The sequence below is a fragment of the Leuresthes tenuis genome, unplaced genomic scaffold (assembly GCF_036924035.1).
Source record: "Leuresthes tenuis unplaced genomic scaffold, fLeuTen1.0.hap1 SCAF_10, whole genome shotgun sequence".
NCBI classification, from domain to species: Eukaryota; Metazoa; Chordata; class Actinopteri; order Atheriniformes; family Atherinopsidae; genus Leuresthes; species Leuresthes tenuis.
Window position 1 is genome coordinate 7,205,195 of NW_027325364.1, and position 24,188 is coordinate 7,229,382.

At 40.9% G+C, this 24,188-nt stretch overlaps 1 long non-coding RNA gene across 1 annotated transcript; it reads right to left on the reverse strand.

Annotated features, from left to right (window-relative positions):
* Positions 1–3,223: 3,223 nt before the first annotated feature.
* Positions 3,224–18,472, reverse strand: LOC140316069 (uncharacterized). Its single transcript, XR_011917312.1, has 4 exons — positions 18,209–18,472; positions 13,258–13,545; positions 8,190–8,450; positions 3,224–4,983 (listed from the first exon to the last, which is right to left on the reverse strand). It is a non-coding gene; the product is annotated as an uncharacterized lncRNA (long non-coding RNA).
* Positions 18,473–24,188: the final 5,716 nt, after the last annotated feature.

Here is a 24,188-nt window from a genome sequence, read left to right on the forward strand (position 1 = left end):
ACTGGAACACCATTTCTGTGAGGTGAAAATCAGTCTCATTTTCTTGTTTCTCTTGTTTTAGATTAAGTGGAAACACTGAAGATTACTGTGCACTGTGGATAAGTCTGGTATCTGCAAATTAATTAAATTAACTGAAAAAGAGAAGGAATTAAACCAAAAAAACAGAACTTAAAAAGTGGATGAAGTCTTAGACTGTGGGTTGTCCCTGTGACAAAAGGATACAACTGAGTCTATTATTATATAGGGTTAGCCCTGAGCTAAAGTCTAACATCACAGGTTCACAGAGTTTTTCCATGTCAGTGAGTAGTAACCACTGAAATTATCCTTAATGTGCCAGAAACAAAAGGGCTTAATTTGGTTGAATTTTTTACACAATGAAATTTCACACAAATTTTACAGGTTTTACATAACTGCATATCATTTAATTATTCCCTCAGCTGTATCTTTTTTGTGTGTAAAGCCATCACAGTCTACTTGGAGCAAAAAAGTTTATCATGTATATGGACACAAAAATAGTAATGCATAGGATTGCAGTGTCACACAGCATTATAAAGCTGGATGGTGGGGAAGAAACACACAATGTATTCATCCAAGAGACTCCTGTACTTCTCCTGTCCAAACCATTGTGTTTTATTTTGGCTTTTAGTTGTGGTTTGGTTAGGTTTAGCCATTAAAGTGTTCTTGTTATTAAAACATTATGAAATATCAAAAGTATTGTATTGTAGTTATATTACATATTGCATCAATACCTAAATCATATTTGTAGCTGTACACTTTTTCTCTTAGTTCACTTTTTTGTCACTTGTTCAGTTCATTACATTGTTTTATATCTTATACAGTTATGGAAGCCTATACACATAAAAATGTTCATGTTTAAATAAAAGGGTAAACATAGCTTTCAAAAATATATATGTGTGCTTACAGACAGGCTTTTCTCGTCAGTCCACTCAGTACGTCAGGATGGTAATGAAACTGTAGCAAAAATAAAAAAATCTCCTGCAAGATTAAAGTAATCAAAAGGTTACAATTGCTTAATTGATTATTATGTAACTCTCTGTGATGGACAAAAATCTAATCTTAACTCATATAAACTGTGTGTGATTTTTGTGTGCAAGTGGCTAAAATGCCTCTTTTTTATCAGTGCTGTTACTGCAAAGAATTGAGTGTCTAGAAAGCCTTCATAATCTCCACTTGAGACAGTGCAGCTCAACACGAGCATACACACATCTCTTTTCTCATCATCTATAATTTTCATAAATGTGACGTTTGACAGGACAGCATACCCTTTTGAGCATCTGTAACCATTTTGTCTTTGCTCATTGAACCAAATTGCCAACATGAAATGCTGGAAGGCATCTGACAAAGGTGGACATATTTGGAAAAATGCCCATTTATTTTGGCACAGGCAATGTAAGACCCAAAGAGAAACATATCTTCTGTCTTGGCGACCAGTTGCAAACATGTTTCCCTCCAAAATCACTGAGAATGGCCTCCTAGGGGCGCATTCCTGCATACCAATGACAATTCTGAGTAACTTGTGAAAGGAGCAGCATCCTAGTTCCTAAACATTGGACGTGCACCAAAAACCAGCCAGTTCCCGCTTCAGATGTCCTCTTCCATCAGGCCTTATGTATTCATTCATCAAAGTGTGACCTTTCCATTTATTCTTGTCACTCAGCACCTTCTTGGAATCATTCAGTCCAACATTTTGATCTAATCGGCAGCCATTTTGTGCTTTTTGTATAGAAGGAGCCACACCTCAACTATATAAGTACAGCTCCTTAAACACATGAATTACTATCATGTTGGATGCCAACTGCATCAAGCAAAACAGAGGCTGGGTTTTTTTCTCTTTATTCGGAGACCTGACAAACCTTTTTGTGTGAACAGCTATAACTTAGACCGTGCTCTAACATGGCTGCAAATGACATCGCAGTTGTACGCCATCACTTCAGCTTGCTCCACTGTGCTTGACATTGGTACTCAGTTCATTAAGGCCTATAGTGCTTGGCTAATGCAACTTGCCTCTTGGCAGCGTGACAAAAACTGTGAATCAGATTATGAGGGCCATAACACAGCCAAGAAACACTGAGCGCGAGTGGAGTTGTCACCGAGGACCAGTGCTAGCTCTCTGGATGTTAACGCCTGGAACATAATGTAATTGCTGCCTGCCCTGGTTAATAAGGGCACTGTAATATTTGCAAGGAGCTGCTGTTTATGTGTACAACGGCTCATTTAAACATGCAGCGCAGCTGTAAACAAGAGAAGAGTGGCTTGTAAAGCTACTGCTGCTACAAACCGTGAATGCAGACGCCCAAGGGGGCTGCATCAGAGCTGCTTTAAAAACATCTTTCACTGAATTACTCGAGTCTTCATAAAGAAGCAGTGAATGAATGGACAGCATGATCAACCTGTACTGTAAAGGGTTACATTTAATTTGTTTTACAGTGGGATTGCCCTTTTTTTACATGACAATGCTAATGAATTGTGAGGGGCCCATATGTCGATGTTGGCACATTTGCCATATGTGGTGTTAGACAGCAAATCATGCAGGGGAAGTGTTTTGCACCACAAGAGGCCTGCACAGCAGCAGTGCTGCACACAGATCATTACAATCAAGGACGAGTGCTACTGTTCCTTTTGTTTCCACTAAGTTAATGGTATGCATCTAGTTGCATATTAGCTCGTTATTCATCTATGTAACAGCAAGGTCAAGATTTTCACTGGTCACCGCAGAGAGCCTCTTTGCTCAGATTAATTTGACTCTAAAAGTGGACAGAGCTCTACTGTTTTTCTCATATAGCTTGATACTAAATACTACAGAAAATAAACACCCATTCCTGATGGTGTTTGGAAGATTGTTTGATCTCGGGGAAATTGTGATAATCTTTTCATTTGGCTGTAACAAAATGTTGGAACTGAGTCACAGTTGATTTCTTTGTAGATGTGACAGGCCAAAAAAAAGAAAAAAAAAGTTACAGGATAATGCCAGCCATTGAGTAAATTTGGATTATTTCAAAGGTCTAATGCAAATCTTTAAAGATTTTAAGTAATTTATCGTATTTGCACTTCACTGACCTACACTGAGCAAACTCAAGGAAGCCTCGACAGTAAACATTGGCAGCTAAATGTACAATCTTTCCATTTATCTCGAAGTTATCCTGCCACCTAATGACATACAAGAAAAAAAGACACAAACATCCACAATGGCAATATTTGCATTGTTTTCAATGTAAACCTTTATTACAATTCCAACACAGTTTTGCATACAAAGGCACATGTGGTGAGCGCTCATGCACAGCGATTAGATTGCATAACACAAACATTGCTGTATGTATAAAACAATGAGCTAATAAACAGACAAAGCTGAATAAATATATATGATCTGCATTTAAGGAAAAAAGAAGGGATTTAGTGCAACTGATTTAATTATTCTAGACCAGGATTCATGTTTTTTATGCCTCTGGACTGATATCAGAAGAGTGACTCTCTTTTTGCGAGAGATTAAAAACATAATTTCAAGCTTATCCAGGCAGATAAGTAATTGTCTTGAGCACTGGGATGTGCATGATTATCAAAAGAATACATTTTCTAAATTAGGCCAAGATATTCTCCCAATTGCAAAAGCATTGCATAGATTGTTTAAAGTAATATTTAAAAGATTTGCATAGATTATCAATCGTAATAAGAAATTTGCCACTTCCCAAAAATTAATATAGAATGAATTAGGCTGTGATAGTACTTGCCTTATTGCAATTGGATGTGTGAGTGCATATGTGTATGTGTGTGTTAATGTCAAGAACAGGAAATTAAGGCAGTGTTTCAAGCCGATATATTTGTAATGTCTCACATCTTTGGGTGTGTCATTACAGTGAAGTAGGTGACTGTTATGAAGCAAACTGTCATGCCTGAAAGTCTGTTGAGAAGTTGGTTATAATAGTGTGACATATACTGTGTACAGGCCAACATGAGCTATATCCTGCAGATCGAAACAACACTCCTGCCATCAGGCATATTAAATGTTGGGCGTCCACATTTGTTCAGACTAGCTCATGGCTGCATGGTAAAATCAAAGTCTGTTACGGCTGAAAATCCATCAACTCAATCTTCAATCCATCCACTGATGAAACTAAGCTGTACTCTGTCCTCTGTCATATACTTGCACACATTCTGACTGTAATTTCATTTTCTGTATATTAACAGTGGGAATGTAGGCTCCTCAAAAAATATTTTCTTGATGTCTGAAGGAATATCTATTAACTGTGAGCCCAAAAGAAAAAAAATCCAAAGCAAGGGTAAAAAGGGGCTCTGCCCAAGACAAGTAAGAGACAGAACAGTTGCATAGAGTATAAAGACAACAGCTCACTCCTTCACCATTGTGCCAGTCGACACACGGAGCTGTCCAATCGCAGTGCAGTATTATTCACTGCTGTCGTGGGTCTCACATTCACGTGTCTTATGAGTCCTAGCAACTATAACAAAAAACAAAACGGAAAAAACACGGGCTACAACTCAAATCAAATTCAACCTACAGTAAGTGGAGCCTTTGTGTTAGTTGACACTGATATACTACTTCATGTCTACATAATATTGCTTACATACAGAAATACAAGATAACAATAATAATAAAATCCAATGATACACCTATAAAAGAAACAAAAGAAATCAGAATTTTGGACCAGCATGTCCAACCCTAGAGCTGCTGATTATCCATCCGAACCCACAGGTTCCTACAGTCATAGTCCATCACAATGTTTACTCAGCTAAAACACCAAGAAGGTATCACAAGCAGTCCAGGTTGACTGTTGGGTCAAATGATACTACAAATAATTTTCCACAGTCATGGGAGGAATCGCCACCAACACGTTTGCAGATAGCAATGCTTTCATTCCTGTTTATTCCAACTGAAAGGGAGCAAAAGTCCTGATGTTCTCCAATTGTGTGTTCTGTCCATTCTGTAGCCCCCTGACCACCAACATTTATCTGTGAAAGAAAAATGACATTAAGATATAACTTTAATTCTTCTGAGTCAAAGCACACAATGCAGCTACCATAATCATGTGAATATCAAAACAGTTATTAGAGACAATGACTGCAAATTCATGTTTAGGAGTATCAAAAGAATATATCTGAGTTGCTCTTTTAACATGAAAAATTACTTATTGGGCTATTTATTGTGTGACCTAAATCTGGCCGAGGTAAGCACAGCTCCATGTACCAGCTGAGAGGATTGGGGCTGAAGTTGAATGGCCTTAAGAGGAGCCTGGTACGCTACAAGCTGCTAATACAAAGAGGAAACATGTGACACACCCTAAGCTAGGCTGCCTTGGACTTCAGAAGGCTACCAAACCCTCTTTTTTTATTACATTTTCATGCAGCTCAGACAAGCAACTTAAAATATTATAGCGGGTCACCAAGTTCAGAATGAACCAATAAATGCAGCCATTTGGCTTAGCAGCAGAAATCGACAATAATCATGCTAATTAACATCACCTGAGTATAAGCAAACATCACGTTAGCGTTGGCATTTAGCATGGACTGAGAATTCTGCTGCTCTGAGTACAGGCAAGGAGAAAATGATGAAGGGTCGGGGGGGTGACAGGAGAGGTTCATGGCATAAAAGACAGTTTTGGGTATTGGTGTCGCTTTGAGTTATTGGCATCATGGTCTTGTTTTGTTGAGAGGACTACAGTGAATAAGCTTGTTAATGGTAAATTTACAACCCCAGCATGTGGCCTAATAAAACCAGGGGATAGAGAGGATGACGAGAATGATTGCCATTGCTATATTGTGTGTGTGTGTGTGTTCAGGAGTGTTTGTGCGATGAGGATGAGGAGGTGGAGGGGGGATAGTTACAGAAAGGGGAGAGAAAAGTGGAAGGTGCCGGTAATTAAGAGTCTAAAAGAGTGTGAGAGAGGCACACACCCCTCAAAGCAAACTTTGTGTCTAGATTCCTCACTTTTTATTTATGCACCCCGACTAGACCCCCATCCCTTTTCACTCTCGCTCGCTCTTTACTTGTCTCAACTCACTGAATGAATAGCTATCACAGCGCTATGGTGTCCCATCTAGCATCACCCCCTGCATCCTCCTGCCTTTTCGCAACACTCCCCCCTCCAGTATGGCTCTGAATAGGGAGCCGAATTGAGCAAACAGTCAGGCTGTCAGCTCAATAGGAGGTCTGGCCATGAACTTGAAGTCCTTCCCAGGCCCCCAGTCTCACATTAGGGTGGGAGGGGTGGTAGTGTTTGGGGAGACAAGAGGAAGGAGGGGATGGTGGCGATGGGGGTTTGAAGCCAGACTTTTGGGGGGCCCTATGTGCTAGTGTTGGGGAGACCCTTGACACAGAGTTTCCCAAGGTTGGTGCTCTCGCTGAAGCAATGGGGGCAGGGTGTCCCAGCTGCCTGCAAACCCTCCCCTCCCTCTGCAGCACTCAGTCTGGTCAGGAGGGGTGCTGATGGTGGGGTTTGTGCAGACGGAACAGTGTCTGCACCCCTGCCAAAGCACATCTAGACCCTCACACACACACACACTTATACAAAGATCCAGACACAAGCTGCTGGCTGTGCCCACCCCCTCTCCACGATCAGCTCCCAGCCCTCCCAGGCTTCTCATCATCTCATTAGCCAACGCCAGCCACTCCACTGTCTACTGTTTGCATTGTTTTGGGCTCTGCATAATTTACACAGTAAATTGAGAATTGCCCTGGCCCCTTTTTCTCAATCTACCACCTGTTTACAGAGGCCCAGCAGTGATTAGTGTTCTTTCGGTTTGACACAGTTACCACTAAACTTATCAGCAAGCCAAGTAACGCCTTTGCTTAAAAAAGCTGCGTCGTCAAAAATTCAAATGCAGAAAGCTTGGCATGACCTAATTTGAGAGCCAGTATCACTTAACGTTTAATATGTTTTCATGTAGGAAATGTATTAATAATTCTAATAATTCTCAATGTTGGAATTCAATGTTTGTTTAAAAACATTTTTTTCAGTTGTTTTTATTTTGACTTTCTAATAAACTGGGAGAAAAAAAATCACTTTTGGTGAGAAGAAGCTTCCCTCTTTGGAAACAGTCTCCTTTACCTTTGTCACCTGCACCTGAAAGGGCATTGTATTAGTCTGTTAATCTTGTAGTCATGCACTGTACTATAAGTTAGCATTAGCGTTATCTCTCCACACCACAACAGAAACAAAGAGAGGTCTCTCTGTAAGTAGGGCAATGGTGGACATTGTTTACTGGCTGCATTACTTAATGAAGCCCAGCCTATGTTAATTGGTGTTTTGGTTTAAGCGGTTTTCAAAGTTAGGAACTCCCCAGTTTAAATAATGCTGCATAACAACCAGATCTCTCAGGGAGAACAATACTCATCTTGTCTGCATCAACTGCACTCCAACACTTGTCAATTGCTTAAAGAGAGGCTTTCCAGTACTGAGACTCTGCCTATGAAGCTCTCAGCTCTTCACCATCTACTCTCCATTATTTCACTCTCCCTCAATCTTTTTGCTTTGTGTTGGTTCTGCTGCAGTGTCCTTGTATGAGAATATGAATATAATTCATGGATATCTACACTTTCCACTCATACGAGATGCTCACCTTGACATTGTTTTCTGTATGACCTCATTGAAGGAGGTAAAGAAAAACAGAAGAGATTTTCAAATTGACTCTAAAAGTCATCTCTGTTACAGCATACTGTAAAAGTAAAATAGAATTCTACCATATTGTTTTAGGCCTGTGACCAAAACATATTTCACTGTCCTACGCTGTTCAACTGTATGCAGAAATATGTTGTCCCTCTTTATAGTCTATATGCACGACTTGCACTGTATCTCCAAAATGGCAGCCACCGCCATGTCAGAATACGTATGTGAGGATGGCATGAGAAATCCCAAATGGAAAGAAAACCTGGTGCTTCAAGGACAGATGCCCACTGAAAGCCTCCTGAGAGAGGCATTGAGAGCAGAGTGATTTAATGTGAGCACACATACAAAACTCGCTCCACCCACATTTACTCACACCACACCCCTCCCATCAGCGCATCTCGAGAATCTTGCAATTAACAAACATATCCACGCTGATTAAAACGCAGACTGAAGCCCGTTGGAGTAGAACACTGAAGACACTTCGGAAAGAGTCAGGGTGGTGCTGGTAAAAAAAAATGCAATACAGCGGGCGCAGTAGGTTTGGTGTGTTACCTGGACTGACTGGTCTTCCCACTTCCATTTCATACCAGTGTTGCTCTAAGATGGTGGCGTGGGCTGCATTTCGCTGCACAGGAAAAAGGGGCAGTCTGCTGAGGATGGAGTGGAGGAGGAAGGGAAGAGGAGGAGGAGGGAAGAGGCGATGCAGCGGAGGGCGAGAAGAGAGGGAAGGCAGAATCAACAGCAACCCCTCCTCCTCCTACTTCTCTATTTTTCAGTCTTCTTTTGCCAGCTTTCATTCACTGGTGTGGTACCCTACACACACAACAGGGATACAGAAATCAGGGCGTTAGAGGGAAATTTTGTATTGCATTGAATTTTGAGTGTAGCTCAACCATCAAAATGCACATGTATGGTTCACAGAAGCATGCAAACCAAGCCATGCATACATGTGAATGCATATACACACACACGCAGACACACACACACACACACACACCTTTTCATGTCTGTTCTCATGGTACAGTCTGCCCCTGAGCATGCAAATGACTTTCATTATGTAAATGCATGCAAATCAGATCCAACCATCTGAGAATCAAGGGTGGGAAAGGAAAAAAAAAACTCGACACAGAGATTGAATGAAAGAATGAAAGAGAAAAGGGACAAGAGAAAAATCCTTTTGAGTGGCAGGAGGCTGTAAGTTAGGTAAACGCTCCGTGGAAAACAACTGTAGCCCAACTGGGCAGTAACAGTTACCCTCTTTTATTTTGTCTATGCCTCATTTCAATTATCTGATTTTACTTCAAGCTTGTGATTTTACAGGAAGCAAGTTTATTTATTATTCACTGTCAAACGCTTTCTCAGCATAAACACTCACTTAAATTCATTTACGCAGATGATGCTCTAAATCCCTATCACCACATACCTTGCATCTGACAGTTACAATTAAGCATTAGTGGAAATAATATTGCATTTTTAACATTGGGCAAATTGTACACATGGCCTCATTTCTCAAGACAAACACTATTTCAACTTTGATTTGTTGTAACTCCTGTAAATATGGCGACATTCTTTTTAGTTTAACAGCTGAATCAAAGCTTGTGTTTTCTGTTTAAACAGTCTCACAGCAACCTTCTTATAATACGATGATCCTTGTACATCAGTGCAAAATCAAAAAGCATGACTTGCTTAAAGCAAGCCATTAGGTAGCCAGATGTTATTAGCACTAACACATAATTACCACTGAGGATAACAAACAAAAAGGCTAAAATCTTAATTGTTTAAAATCAGCATTGGCCTTTACCACAGTCTCAACGATTCACACCTGCACATACAAACCAGCTAATTCACAATCATACTAGTGCAATTCAACCCGCTTTCTACGTTATCCACAAGCAGGTGAAGTCTGCACAGTTTTAGCTTCATAGTTACTGAACCCTTCTATTCAAAGTAATCAACAAAGAAAGCTGACTAATCAGTGAAGGGAGCAAGCTGTCTGATTTTGCTAATACTCTAAGCCCAGCAGAAAGGATTCTCCATTAGCCAGCAGAGGAGAGAGACAGCTTTTGTTTTTGATGTCAGCAGGGGAAGGCTGCATCTGAAACTGGAATAGGTGGTAAAATCAGGGGTGACTTGGAGTGTGAGAGAGTTGGGGTGGGTAAGCAGGGAGCGGAAGGACTATAGGGGTGGGGTGATGCTGAATGGTGGCAAACCTCTCCTAATTGGCACTTGACATTTTTTTGCCATTGGCACTGGAGTGGGCCAGCTTTCAAGCCCTCTCCGGGTCCTTGTTGGAAAAGTGCCTTATGCAAATATGGCGAATGGGCTCTATTGTGAAGCCTCTGATATTAACAGCTCACGTAACAATGAAACTGTGTGCTTACTCTGGACACGTAGGTGTGTGAGAGAGAGCTAGACAATGGCAGTCGGAGCAGCTTCAGTCTGAACAGACCCTCCATCGGATGCTTTGCCAAGTCATTTCATCAGAATGGGCTTTTTAAGGACTGAGTCTCTCTGTAAAAGCTTTATTAAGGAGTGAAACAAACACATGCATACACTGCTTTGCTCTAGCTGAGAGCATGTTTCTGTTTGTACTGTTGCTGAATGGCTTGATTTATTGTGGGTGGAAAAAAATGAAGAAAAAGGCTTGACATACTCTTTGAAAGATAAGTCGTCCATCCAAACTATCACGGTTTCCGTTCTAAATGTGAAACACGCTCATGCCACAGCGCAGTGCCACATTTCTTCTGAAATTTCTTTCTTCTCTGTGTGCCCGCATTATTTACCCTCAACTTGCTCCCTTGGGTGAGCATTGCTTGAGATCTAAAGATATCTGCACAATCCCACAGTTAAAAACATGGCAATCATGGGAGAAATGTAACAAAAATGAGCTGGAAAAATTTACAAGTGGTCAGTATTGGACAGCTTTGTTAAGCTTTCTACAAAAACTTCTAAGTCAACAAGGTGTGAAGCATTCTTGATATCTAAAAACACAATCCATATTTCATCTTCATTTCTGCACAACTGAAGATCATCCGGCAGGCAAACAGAGTATCGGGTCAGACAGCAGCAGTCACCCTCCGTGTGGTCTGAGCACAGTTAAAGTACACCTGTTACTGCTAAGTTGCCAAACTTAATCTCTTTTGTCTGATGAGGCCCATTGACTTTGCAACTGCCTAAGATACATTCATTTCTCTGTGTGCATAGGGGGGGTAGAGGGACTGCCAATGTTGTAGAAAATAACAAGGTCTGGCTTTGCCACAGCCTAACAGTGAAGCCATTTTCCAAGCCCTGTTGGTGTGTTCCTTGAAGAGAAAGAGAGGCAGAGAAAAGGGGGCAAGAATCACTGGGTCTCATTCAGAAAACGGTCTGGCTGCTCGGACTAGACAAGTCTGAAAGGGAGGAAAAGGGATGCATTGTCCCTCGGTGACAAGTGGACTAGCTCTATTGACTGTAAAGTCTACTAGTGGGGGGGTGAGCAGGACCCAACTACAATGGTCGTTTTTCTATTTGACACTTAGAGTCTAAATCTGCTTTGCTACTGCATGAAAGCTAAGACAAACTCACCACCTTCCTCCCCCTCTTTCCTCTCCTGCCTTTCAGTCTTCACTGTTTCTCTACTTGCCTTCTCTCTATTTCAGACAGTGCCAAGGAACACAGAAAAAAAAGAGAGCAAAGGCCCTATGGTGGTTTTTAGGAACACCCCCTTCTCCATGCCATTTTCAGGCAGGCATAAGCTAAGACAGTCTCTTCTGTGGTGTCCCAAGTGTGAAGTGATAGTGATATAACTGTACCACACACCAAGCCAGAACAAAGCCTTTGCACCATGACATGCATTTCCCAAGGCACTGCTTAGGGTATAAACACAATCTGTTCAAGACTTCAGTTCCCATTTAGCCCCAACAGTGTAACTGACAATAAAGGAGCGAAAGGAAACAATTTATCTCTAGAATGCGCGTAATCTGTCCACCTTGTACCGGTTAGATGCTAAATTCATCGTGAATGATGCACTTGCTCAGATATACAGGTTCTTGGATATGACCAGGCAAACTCACGAATCTTTCATTTTCAATATCAGATCAAAGCCAAGTCATACTCATAAGTATATACTGTGATTTTAAAAAGAGAGAGAAACTTCAATTGTGACAGCATAACACAACCGACAGGAAACCAGGTACTACTTTTCCATCCAAGAAGGACACATCTCTGGCTGTCACTTCCTGTCAAGGCCCTCGTTCCTCTCTCTTACTAGCTGAGCTCAGAGCTCAAATGTCACACTCAGCACCTGCAATGCAGCAGGAAGGCAGGCACAACTGCAGGGCTTGAAGAGACTGACATCGTGAGGTAAGGCTGCCACACAAGTTTTAGGAATTTCACTTAAGCCCCGCACAGCTGTTAAAAAAGTGTACCATGTCAAGCTGAATATATCCAGACCCAAGGGAAATCTTTTAGCTGAACCATGTTGCGACAGCAAACCACCAAGAGGAATATGTATTACCACTGGAGTTCACTTCTAGCCTTGTAGCAACACAGCCTTGAGACCTTGGGAGCAATCTTTTGTGGCCACTCTCAGCAGGAGTGACCCTCTAGCTTTGATGGGCAGAACAGAAATCACACCTTCAATCAGCCATCAGAGGCCCTGAGGATGAAGATCTGATTGACCAATTACTCCTCACCATGAGCCCCGGCAAAGAACCTAAAAGCTGAGATTGTTCTCCTTCTCTCACTCATGGATCTCGTCACTGGGGGTACTTTCTGCTTGATTGCTCCTGGACCACTCCCCCTCTGAACCTTGCATGCAAACACATCACCATTCAGTAAGATCCCATCAGGCCTTTCCACATGGTAGCACCTCATGCAATGGTGTCCCTGCCACAGCCCATTCAAAACCAAGCCAACTGTCACATCAAATCAAATAACAGCTAGGACCCCAAATGAAACATCTTTTCATGCAAAAGGGTGAAAAGAGTAGGTGGGAAGGAGGGAAAAAATCAACAGCTAACTTAACAAAACTGGCCTCAAATAAATTCTTGTCTATTCGCTTAGGTACCAGCGGGAAGTTGGGATGCCAGATTAACTCGGAGGGAGCATTCTTAACTCAAACAATTGCATCCATGTTGGAACATATGTATAATTCATAGCACCATATGCAGCTCATTTTATATCAAGATCCACACCCTTTTCACATGTTCTCTTGCTGCCAAATAGGTGACCAGCAGAACTAAAATTTATGAAGCCAAGTAAACAGATGACCAAACGGGCTAACGAAAGTGATTAGCCAACACAGAGTTGTTGAAGGTCTTGTTAAAGTTCACTGGCTTTGGTGAACCAGAAAGGGTCTTTTTCTCCGAGCCATGTGACACTAAGACTAAGCCTCTACATGCAGCCCCACACACAGGGATCATGGGGCTTATTAGATTAGAAGTGATCCTGTTGCACCAACCTTACTGTTATGGATCACTGATACTAGCTGCAGAGAGTTGCAGAAGTTATGCACAGCAATGTTAAATTTTTTAAATATACACATGTAATAACTGTAGCACATTTCTGGGTGTTGATTGACCAAAATAGCCTACTCAGTTTCAATCAGATAGAACAAATGCAGACAAATTCTATATCTTACCTTTTTCTTTTTTATGATCTCATCTCCTTTAAAAAGTTGTCCATTTTCATCTCTTATGTTACGATTCTTCTGATTGACTATGTTCTTCTTTTTCATTTTTGAACAGAGGTGCATTTAGGGTCTCGATGCCTTTCCAGGAGTGTAATGGGATTCTTGTTACTTTCGGTTATCTAGCTTTATGAAGAATGTACATCACTCATACAGCTAGATAACCAAAGATAACAATCAACCCCTAAGGCTACCCATCCTCTCAAGCCGTGGGCAAAGAAACATGGGCCAAGTTCTGACCTATAAGCAGAGAAGAAGATTGTTATTAAAGAAAAAAATAATAACATTAGGTGCCCAACATGTTGATTTTGTATTATTCTAAGATTTACAAATTAACTTGGGATGGATTAAAATGTCACATCAGGAATAAAATACGGAGTAAAAGAACAACAAATCAAACAGCACCTAATGCCATAAAACAAAGATGTAACTCTTCTGGATGTAGGCTTTTATCTTCACTTAACTCACAGTAGACCTTAACTATCCTGAACCCTCTTTTTATGATGTCACTAAATTCCCTTTTACCCCACCTAAAACCATCTTGACCAGTTGGAAACCTCTCTTTTCCCACTAACAGCTTTGATTGGCATGTGAGTAATGCCTACAAATAAGAAACTCCTCATGTAAAACAATTAGCAAGATGAGCCTATTTAAAAAAAAGTGCACAAGTCGTCGAACCAGTCCAAACCAGTTATGGCGCCAACCTTCCCTTCTTCGGCTTGGCGCCCATCCCTACAGTGAACCCGCTTTACCCGCTGACTGGCTCCATGGGAGGGTGATGGCTTCAAACGCCGCCCCCCGCCATGACCCAAATGCATTTTTAAATTAAAAGAAGATCCTGGCTGTTTGACTACAAAAGAAACTGGTTTGTCTTCATTTACATTATCTGATGCCAAAGCAGTCAGCCAATGCTCGAGGTTGGCGCCAGAGTGAAGATTTTAGGAATAAAGATGCACATGTAAAGTGAAAAACGTCTCACGTAGAATGAAAATATCTGCACTTAACATTCCCTAAAATGCCCACGTATGTCCAAAATACAAGCAAAAATTAAGTTAAAAGCACACGAAACACATCTGAACATGTGAGGATGCAGACAAAGCAGCAACACACAGATCCACTTTCCCTCACACATGCCGTGGTGGCACATGGCACGAGGCCCTATCTAATTAAAGCTGCTCTGTGTGCCCAGATCCCTGTTGTAGCAGGCTCCTCCCCCACAAAACTCCACCACCAAGTAAAGCTCTACTGACTGAAAGCAGAGACAGAGAGATGGAGTGATATGTGGACAGAGGAGGGCGAGGCACACTCCATTCTCACCCGCCATCACACAAACCTGAACATTCATGCTTTGAATGGCCACATGCAGACAGTAGCTGAAACAGCTACATCCCTATTAGTAAATAACTAATCTCCCTGGCATTTCTCCCTCCAGGTTACAAAAAAACAGCTGGGATTCTTATTCGACTGTCTGCATTCTATTTACAAAGGTGTTCTGTAGACGTTCAGAAAGCTGTCAGCACAAAATAGATCTTTTTCAAGGTGCTTTGTTTCCATCCACAAGGACACGGCAAGGCCTCGTTAAAAGCAAGATCATGCCTCAAGACCCTTCTTGACTGGATCACACGCATACGCACACACTCACACACATATGCTGCACACTGTGTGAGTACTTTCACATGTTTAGCACATAATTACAGACAGTATTAAACTACACACATTCACCCAGGCTTAAGCTTAAATGTTCTCTAATGCATGCAGTCACACACACTCACTGCTGCAAAATATGAACATGTTTACATCATGAATAGCTCAGCAAAATAAATTAGTGGTCCAAATAATCTTTTTAAAAATTAAATTGCAGTATTATTTCCTTGTAGTCACAATTTATTATATTTTAATGTGTATTTTGTATTTTAGGAATTCCACTGTGGCACTTTTTTCAAATTTTAAAATATTTCATTTAACTTTTTTTTTTAGATTATTCACTTCACTATTAATTCGAAGCTTAAATTTGTTTTTAAACTCATCAAGATGTCCTTAAATATTGTTTAAATAGAAATGACAATATTGACACTCATAATACATGTTGTGAGCATTATATGGCTTTTTTAGTGCAGATATAATATATATATATATATATATATATATACATACATAATTAGATTTTTAAGCTAGAAAAACAGTCAAAATAAGCACTAATAAAGCACTTGTTTCCTCATTATCATTAATAGGTTCTTCATTAAACACTGGCTTATTCGCTGGAGTTTATATTGAACTGATTCAGTTTCAACATTTTTCTGATGGATTTATCTCTTTCTTTTCTTTATTCAATTCTTTTCTTTTCTTTTCTATCTTGCGATGCATCTCACACAATTAATTCAATTTAAAAAGTTGAATGTCAACAAACCCCCAATTTTGTCACCTAAAACTTCTTTTCTCTAAACCCACCTGAGCAGAAACTCCAAAAAAAATCTTTTTTCCACCATTTAAACAAACCTAATCAATGGCACAGGGAGAATTTTTAGATTGAATGCTGCATTTTAAGGTAACAAAGGCAGGACTTTTATACACACAAAATAAAATCTAAATAAATAACTTTGACCACGTGTTAACGTCACATTTAAATGTGAATACAGAAATAAACAAAATGGACACTGATGTGAGAAAAGTGTTGGCAACACATTTTTGGATTTCTGTCGGATGAGCTATTAGATTAGTGACAATCACACTGTGTGCGGAGAGAGTGCAATTCATGAACTACATTTGGCGGTTTGTCAAAATTATGCATTTGTCGACTAATCCTATACATCATGAAATTACAATTGCTCTTTTTTTCAAAATAACAGCGTTTTGGGTTTTTTCTTTTGTCAAAACATGATATCTTTAGGGTTTTCATCATATTGAAATCTTCAACTTTCCACTCCCCAAAAACACATATTTCTTTTTTTCTGATAGACAGACGATTATTCTTTAAATTCCAATTACTTGTAAAACTTTATAAACTATAACTTTACGTATCCCATCCAAAATGTTATACATCACACGACTATCTCTGATCTATTCTTGAAATATCAAGCCTAGAATTCTACCAAATTTCCACATATGTCCAACCTGACAACGGAAGCCTCTCAGTGATGTGACACATTACCTACAGTAAGCCACGTGTTGTGAGGCCGCTGAATGTCTCTCCGTGGATCCCTGGCAAAAAAGACGATGATTTTTATTTCTAAGTAGAATACAAAGCCAAATCGTCCAAATTTATTTTGCATCGCAATATACAGTAAAAGACATTTAGCGCATTCTATTTTCCTCCAATTATGAGAAAATGCTTTTAGAACATTACTATAATGGGCCTGCAAAGGTAGATTTCAGTCATGATGCTTCAGGAGCCCGTTATTTAGCACAGCGTATCACTGCTGTTGTGGACTTTGGACATTAGGCTACCACATAATGCGTAATGCACAGTGAGTGTCGCAAAATCAGTTTTCTGACACTGCTGTGGCACACACACACGCACACACACAGACGCACACACACACACTTATTCTTCTATGTATACATCTGTGTTGTGTGAGGGTGTTGGAATTGCAACTTAATAAGTCAGTGATACACAGCCTATTAAGATCCTAAATTAAATCAGATATTTGCACATACTGAGTTTCATCTGAATTTTGAGCAAATTATGCATTGTTTTTTTTCCAGATTCACCACTTGTCTCTTTTTTCATCCACTTCTCTGTGCATGTAAATGCATGTGTGATCACATCATGTGAAATGTTTCATAATCCCCCCACCCCCTTTTTCTAGACATTTATTTTTTCATTAAACCCCCTGAAAGCTCCTCGGCTTCAGTTTTCTGCCCCGATGAGTTCGGCGGCGCACACGTGTTTTCGGCGCAGGCCTGTACCCGGCACACACGTGCGCACTGGATATTTGGCCTTGTGATCCCTTTATCCGCCAACTATGGATGTGAACACCACCACTTTGTCTAATTACGCATGCATTGCAGGTCTGTCTGCTGGTAATCCACATATCTGAGCCACACGGCCACACAGAGTCCTGCATGTTGAAAGAAAGAGTAAAAAGGTTTTGTTTTTTTTTTGCTTTTCCCCCAGACCCAGATCGCGTCATATTCGTTTTTGGTGCCATGAGTTACCTCCTTCTGCAGCTCCCACTGTTGCCATATACAAAGCTGGAAGAGTGACCCTGCTAAGTGGATGGAAGTGTAAAAAAATTAAACCAGGGCTAAAAGTGCGTTCTGGCCTTTGTGGCTCCATGATGGCGCATAAGAAGCCTCGGCACAATGCGTCATTGAGACTAGAAAGAGGAGTTTTCCTTTAAAGCAGAGGCACATCAGGTCCAATTAGAAGTTGTTCTTTATCTGAATATTCAATCAATCACCCAAACAGTGCAGACGTGTTTGTTCATTTCACAGACATTGCGCTAGACTCTCTCAAGAAATTAATCACTTTCAGTTACTCTTACTGTAGAGAATTACATGCAGATTGAAAATAGAACATCAAATGTGGAGCAAATGTGCAGAGCAATACATTGCCACCTTTGGGTCTTGTTATCTGCTGTTCTTATGTAAAAATAACCTCCTACTTTTACACTCCTTGGGCAATCTGGATAGAGTGATAGAGTGGAAATAAGATCAAATGTTATCTGATATTCTGCTTATATTAATTTAAACTCAATGACCTGCTGCTCAAACATCGCCCATATTCGCCTGCTGCCATATCCAGTCTATAGTAGATGCATCCTGCTCCGTTATGTGTGCAGACTGACGATGTACACGGCGCGGTTGCAAACGCGCTTTTCATCCTTCATTTTAGTCAATATCCCACAAAAACCTTTACCTTATCCGCCGCGTGAAGGAAGCAAAGATTATATTTCATACTCACATAGTCGCTTGCGAGCAGCTGCGGCATTCACTCTCCAAAACCGAGAAGCGAGAGTCTCGGGAGATTGAGACCAACTGATTCGCCGGAGGCTGGACCGCACGGTCTTCATGGCTGCGGCTGGCAGTGACGTCTCTTTGGCTCCATCCATTCAGCTTCCCTCGGACGGGTTTTCCCCCTGTTTTATTATCATCCCCATTATTTCTCTCGGAGGTGGATCTTGCCTCCCTCCCTTCTGCCCATGCCGTGCCTCGCTCTCGCCATCCCTCGCATCAGAAGCATTATGAACTTAAAACATGCCTGCTCTAAAAACATATAGCACCACCAAGGCCCTCCCCTTTATGACACGATGCAGGTCTGTTTTTGTCTCCACCCTCTAAAAAATGAAAGCTTGCGTGAATATGCATGGAAGCTTAAATCCACTGGCATTAAGGGGGCAGAATCCTGGAAACGGACCTTAGTTAAGGTTGGATGACTTTACTTCATTCAGATTTTTTGACAAAACCATGAAAGTTACAAAAATATTGGCATTTCGAGGTTTATGGGATGGAATCTGGTGACCAGAATTACAATTAATTCCCTAATTACTTTAAATCTGGCATAAGCGCCACCACACATGCAGCGACATCTCTCCTGCCTTATTGTGTGTCTATTTGGGAGTTTCTCACAGCCTATCAAGTGTGTCTATTTGAGACCCGTTTTGGCCCATGTGGGATTATAAAAAGTTTCGTGTAATCTTGTCTGGCTACTAGTATTCGTTTGACACAAAGCCCCCGGCGGAGACTGCGACCTCCACTCATGCGCCTGGATCAAGTGCGCACATCCACTATTCTCATTGTCTACATCTTTGATACAGAGGAGTCCAGGAATGTGACCAGGGGGTGAAGACCGTGCAAATCAGCTTTTACTGTCACCGCAGTACTGAGTCCGCAGACAAGAGCCAAGAAAGGGGGGGTCTGGGTCACTTGATTATCATAATAATCAGATCGCGGGGATAAAAATCTCCTTTGAATAAATTACTCGTTCAATAGGAGGCGCGACTGCCAAAGAGACAACTTTGTCAGCCCCAGTTTGTTGTCGGGGGGCTCTCTGTGCCTACCAATGTCCCGGGCTCCCCTTTTCTTTCTCTCCAAATTTTGGACGCTTTCCTGGAGATCAAACTCTAAATACGGCTACTGTTTCTCTCCTCCCCTCCTCTCGCCCTCGCCGATGCCTGGTTACCGAGTCCGGGCAGGCAGGCAGGCAGGCAGGTCTCGAGCTCCTCTTGGGAAAGCGGAATGGTTGGTGGTGGCTAATGGGCTAAGGACCGGGCACAATAGACTGTGCGCCATCCAGCCCCCTCCCCTCTTCACCCCCATCACCTCTCCTCCTCCCCTCATCAACCCCCTCACTTATTCCAACGGCTGCATGGGAACTCGGGCACCGAGGTGCACCAGGGGCCGCTCAGCATTGTGGTGGCACATCCCAAGTTCATTAGCACCCATCAGGCCCTTCCTGCAGGGCAGGGCAGGGCAGTAAAACCCCACCACCACCTCTTCTGTGCTGTTAATTCTGCAACAGCCTGTGTTTTTGATGTTGTTCTGGTGTCTTCGTGCATTAAACATTCAATTGTTTGCAACTGAAATCATCTGCAGATTTAAGGCTTTTTTCAAATGCAAATTGGGGTATGACTTTGGGTGCTAAAGTCTAAAGATGGAACAAGAAATATAATTTCAAAACCATCTGTGAGTGTCTGTGCGACTTTTTTATTACTATAGCAGCTACCAATACAACTAAAATTTCAAGTGGTATCTTCGTCAGTAAAAATGTAATTACAATATATTTAACTACATTTGTAATAAGAACAGCAAACAAAAAGCCTCATTGTAAACGTTTTTACACTTTTCCAAGATTCTGCATATTTGCATTTCAAATCATACATAAATATAAAATTATTATTCCCTACAGCACCTTAGTAAACATTAACATTGCTGGTGCATTAGCTTGTTAGCAGAGTTTTCATGCTGCAACTTGTCAAATTTTCTTGAAGTAGACCCACCGTTGGTTAGTGAGAGCGAAAATGCTACATCTGATGGTTGAATTTCTGCACATCTCAACTCTAACTGTTGTAATACTAACATGACTTGGCATAAATTAACTGATCCTCAATCTAGCAAGCTAGTTTTGATGCAAGATTAGTCTCGTGTCACTTACAGGCATAAATTTAAATATCCAGATTTAGAATTTTCAAATGTATTTTTTGCTTTTATTTGTCAAATATGACCAGAATTGCACATTTGCCTAATTTTTTATTGTTGTTAGGACAAAAATAATAACATCAAAATAATCTCACTGAATTATCACTACATTCTGATATGTTAGGAAAAAAAGATAACAAGAGATTAATAAAATAAGCATCACACTAATCAATAAGAACTATACAACCAATCATACAATGCAAAAACCTCAATGTGCCCAATTAAGGTGTATTTGAGTTGCCAGTGAGTTCAGAAACCAGCCTACTGTTGAAATGAATGGTGTATGACTCATTCAGGAGGTTTGCTTCTTTTCATATTAGCAACATGGAGGGGAACCGGTCTCTTCAGCTGACATACAAGATGGGGAATGTCAACCAAATAAGTCACCAAACACAAGAGAATCCTCAGCATTTTGCTCATAAATCCCCAAAGCCTGCTGATACAATGCAAATGTCTCATAAAGTGACCTTCAATAGATAGTTTAACTTTATTGTGAGCAGCCCTGCAGGCACTGATTAGCAATGGAACGGGGATGGGCCGTCACAGATGGGCCTTTTGAACCACTGAGGATATTACAGTCTCAAAAAGTCATAACCAAGACTGATTATGACTTTAACCAATAGAATTGTCCTGCCCCCCCCCCCCCCCCCCCCCCCCATTTAATTAAATAAATAAATAAATTCCGTAATTGTTTTAGTTTTTTTTGGGGGGGGGGATTATATTCTATGAATAAGGATGGAAACAACACACCCTCACAAAAGTACTGTACCGTATAAACCACCCACCCACTGATAAATCAGGTATCTGATAGGGTTCGTCACATGACATGAATATTTATATTCCTTGAAAAGAAGCTGTTTTTGTCCTTGACCATTTTTGATATAGTGCATAATGACTTGAATGAGGCAGACCTGTCTGCACTCTTGGCGTGACTGCGTCTGCCTGTCTTGCACATGCTTTTATATCCTCCTTTTTTTCTTTTTTTTTTCTATGATGAATAGTTGTTTTGTTTACATTTGGATCTTAGATTGTGTGTTTAAAGCAGCAGCAGGATGTGTTTACAGCCCACACACAGTCTACACTGAGCTTAAAAACCTTAACGGCGAGCCAGTTCAGCTGTCGACCAGAATGTGCAATCCTCCCATGAAAGAAAGGAGAGGGCAAAAAGGGAAAAAAAATCACAGGGGTGGGACGACAGTAAACAGAAACCACAAAATGTTGAAGGTTTTGGGAAATAAAGAGGTTTTGTTGTTGTCTCTGCTGGTCTGTTGCTCTTTTGCATTCTTGTACACTGGACTCCTTCACTGAGGAGACAATCCTTATAGTTTAACAGCGCTCCATAGACAAAGTATCAAGTCAGTAAGTGCTTCATGAAAGCAACAAATTCAAATCTATGGCACTCATGTATGTATTTGATTTAATGAAGTTTGCGATCAGCATTCAATTATTTCCTGGTGAAAATATTTATAGTTTCACTGAAAATGACATAATTTGAGATGAGTTTGTTCATTTTTCATATGATTCAAAATAGATACATGCATTTTTAAGAAAAAACAGATTCAATTTCCGACAAAGTTTGGTTCTGAGCACAGAATTCAGACGTCCTGCTCAAAACACACACAAAAGAACACCTCAGAGGAATCTTCGCCTCCTTCATGTCTTGTAGCTGAAAGATTACGTCTGTTTAGTTCAGGATTCAGGCTGCAAACATTCAGCCCACAGTGATCCATTTGTCATCTGACAAAATGTTGCTCGATCTGCTCAGAACCGATGATGTTTGCAGGCTGAGACGACCCAGCTAAGCTTGTTGTAAATTAGCTGCATTTGTTGATACACTTTAGTATTAACTAGTTGTTAAATATTGTGATATAAAAATGTGATTCAATCATGAAATTACATTTTTCTCCATTGTTCTGCAGAGGATAAAACACAAGAAGCCAGAGCATCTATGATTGGCTGCAAAAAAGTCTGAAACCACTGGGGTCAAAAGCACTTGAAACATCCAGTTTTGTCTGAGCTGAATTATGATGATTACTTTTTGTCTTCACACGCAACACTGTAGAAAACACTGGCTTAGAAGTATTAGTATGTTTTAAGGAATCTTCCAGTAAGTCGCCACCTTATTGAAATTAACATCTCAGATGCTTCTTGCCTTTAATTAAACAAAAAAACCATCAGGCTCATCTTTAAAACTCAATTTTTGGAGGGTTAAGAAAGTGCATGTATATAATTTGGGCTTCATGTATCAACATCAATCAGCACTCCTTTTTAAAATCGTGCTACCTGTTGTCCCAAGCTGCACATTAGAACTGTTGCAGTGTGTGTTGTCACGCCACCACCCTGCTTCACCATCTCCCAGTTTAACATCCCATCATCCCCAGTACATCAGTGTCCCAGTGTCAGGGACGTGCTCAGCAACTCAAAGCTCCGAATCTTTTGTCCCCCAAAATCTTCCCATATTGTCGCAGCTCTGTGGGGGCCAAACAGCCTCCTTGTGCCAAACCAGACGGATACCCCCCCACCCCAGCACACCCCTACACCAGCCCACAGACACCACGGCAGACACACACTGCCTTTCTAACTGATCAGTGGTCGGGTTGTAAATACAACAAAACTGAGGGAAGCGATTCCAATCTGTTGAAAAGAGCTAAATCCACGTTGTTTTTAAAGTCGAGTTTCATCAGATAAATGTAAACCTGTTTGCTTTAAGACATTAAATCCTGAATAAATGTCTCTTTCAGAGGTAAAACATTTTGTTTTTGCCATGAGAGCCAGAGCTTGTTTTCCTTTCAAGAAGGATGTTTTGTCCTTTTTCTCAGTCTTTAATTGTCTTTGATTCTCATTAAGAAGCAAGAATCCTCAAACTGCTGCCTGCCTCACGTGCTGCCATTTTGCATTTCCATTGTGCTTGCACACATTGCATCAGAAGAGCAACGGGCTTTGACAGGCATCTCTGATATACAGCAGCAGCAGAGACTCACCTCGAAGTTAGATTCTCCTCCAGCATCCTTTGCATCTTTAAAGCAGATAACACAAACAACGAAGGGGCAGGGCGTCACTGCAGCGCTGAGCGGGAAAATAAAAAAGAGAGAAAGGCTGTTTTAGATAAACGCGGCCTCATTAGAAAAAAAAGACAGAAAGAAAAAGATAGACAAAAGTCTTCCACTTTTCGAAATGTGACATGAAGCTCCAGCAGGGTTCCTGTGGAACAAGTCCGCATTTGTTTTTCGAAATAAAAATGCATCCTGCAAAGCATGCAGAAACAAAAAACATGGCGGAGTGAAAAATCTCCCACGCCAGAGTCATTACGCCTGCAATTAGAAAGTCATTTGCATAAATGCTAATGAGTAAGAAATTCATGTCTGCGCTGGAGGGAAACGAGCGGCTTGTTCCCCCATTTTTTCCCTTCTCGTGAGGACTTTAAAGACGAGGGATTTTTCACACGGATGGTGAAGGCCTGAGGAGGCTCTTATTTCCCCAAAATGTTCACATTTTTACACTGAAAATGCCCGCAGTCAGGAATTAAAGCGTGATGTTTGAATTGGGGATTTTCAGGCTCCAAGAAACGTTTTACATAATTTTCGTCTGACATTGTTACATGAAGACGCACTGATCCTTTTCAGGGCTTCAAGTGGCTACAGATGAGACTTGTGGAAAAAAGACTTGTGGAGGTGACATCGCTTCAGTTAAGTTTAGCACCGTTAATCATGACCAAGGGGCAGCTTCTCACCTTTGAATTTATTTAA